Here is a 1840-nt window from a genome sequence, read left to right as displayed (position 1 = left end):
CTGCACATTATGGGCTGACCACGTGGGAGACTGAGGCCATTTTTCATCTTGGAACTCGAAAAAAATTTATCCTTCCTGTATCCGTTTCTGCGAAGCGTTTTCGTCGTGCGAGTTCACAGCCGTCGGGGCCAAGAAGTAGGGCCGAGCGCAGTCGCCTCGAACCGCCTCGAGTATTTCTTCTTCGCGGATGTAAGATTTGTGGATAAATGATTTGCTTTTTGTATTTATATTGCGCCCGCTGTTGTGTTTAAGGTCAGAATTCGTCCGTGATCCTGTGATATATATGACGTGGCGGGAAGATCCTTGGGACGTGATTTTTCGCTGCTGCTCCGTGGCTGCGGCTGTGGAGAGAGAGACGCCTCTGGTGCTGTTTTGCGAGCACGAGTCGAAGAAATGTCTCGTGTGGCTTAGTCGGCCTCTTTTTCTCGCGTGTATGCCTATCTATCTGTCTATCTTTCTTTTTTTATGTATCCTTACCTATGAATCTTCGTATATGCGTGCAAACATTTGTTCCATGTTGTAGCGTAACGTTACCGGCAACAAGACAGACTGACAGCCATACATAACTTGCAATGGCGAGCGAGAAAACGGAGCTGACCTCACGGGGATCGAGGCCGAATTCCTTCCTTGCCACCCAGCGCTGAAGAATCCTCTGCTGAGGACTGATGACAGCGCCATGATAGCGTATCCTGAGCGAAGGCTAACCCTTGAGCATAGGCCGGGATATGGATCTGTCCGCGCAACGGTAACGGTTTTTTATTATCTAATAAAAAGGGATCCCGCCTTTTCTTTGGGCGTGCGGGCGAGGGTTGCGGCGGGGGCTGGCAGTGGGCGGGAGTGTGAAGGAAGATGTTTTCAGCTACTAAAAATGTTTCTCTTTGCTATGTTTGTCTATTTTTATTTTTATTTTGCTGTTTTGTGATTTTGTGGTGAATATATTTGCAATTTGTATTCAGTATTTGTTGAAAAGTTGGAAAAGTTGGAAACGGTCTAACTATATTGATAACATAATTATGATTAATGATATTGCCTGTGTATATTTTCTCTGCTGTAACAGAAATTAAACAAACAGTGATATGCCAACGATCGTTGACAGACCTCCCCTAATTCGCGAATTCGCTCTCCGCATGACAAGGGGCACATTATCACGGAGTATTTGAGTCCTCTAGAAGCAAATGAGTCCCTGTGAGGCAAATGAGTCTCCGTGAGGCAGATAAACGCCAATGAGGAATAATGTGAGTCACGAAGTGTATGACATCCTCGTGACGGGATTATCGGGCCCGCGAGAGCGCCTCGCGACCTGCCGAAGGCTCAGTCGGGGACGGCTCCGGCGGGCCAGCAGGTAACCAGGGGTTTTGGTGGAGGTGCTCAACCCCCCCCCCCCTCCCCACGTGCCTGTTAGCCTCGGCGGCGGCCTCGGTGGCGGCTCAGCATATAAATGGATTCATTGTAGGTAATTACAGTCATAACATTACAGAGCAGGCGTTTAGTGTTTATGGCGCCATTCTTTAGGTAAACATTACGGTATTTTTAATTTGTAAACAGCCGTTGTAATGGTACGCTTAGAAGAGACAAATTGCGGAGGGGTTCGGTTCTAATGTATTCGGCACATCTTTTCCTTCTTTAGGCGCGGTTGTTTGCCGGCGCGAGTCTAGCACTTGGGTTGCGGGTGGAAATTGCTTTGTTAGGCGGTTGTATATGGCGGAAGCACGCGTGCGGGTGACCTTCCAAGGCCGGGTCAGATGCGGCGCTGATCAGCCGGGTTGACTGCCGTGCTGTTGTGGCGCTGATCTGGGTGATGATTAGCTTTAAGATGTGTTATTTTTATTATTCAGTTTAT

At 48.3% G+C, this 1840-nt stretch overlaps 1 protein-coding gene across 2 annotated transcripts in view; it reads left to right on the top strand.

The window, feature by feature from the left end:
- LOC119593791 (zinc finger protein rotund-like) overlaps positions 1-1840 on the top strand; it is a 160011-nt gene that overhangs the window by 154192 nt on the left and 3979 nt on the right. The window lies entirely within an intron of this gene.

The sequence above is a fragment of the Penaeus monodon genome, chromosome 32, assembly GCF_015228065.2.
Source record: "Penaeus monodon isolate SGIC_2016 chromosome 32, NSTDA_Pmon_1, whole genome shotgun sequence".
Lineage (NCBI taxonomy): Eukaryota > Metazoa > Arthropoda > Malacostraca > Decapoda > Penaeidae > Penaeus > Penaeus monodon.
Note: the sequence above shows the minus strand (reverse complement) of the source record. Positions and strands in the feature narration are given on the sequence as shown.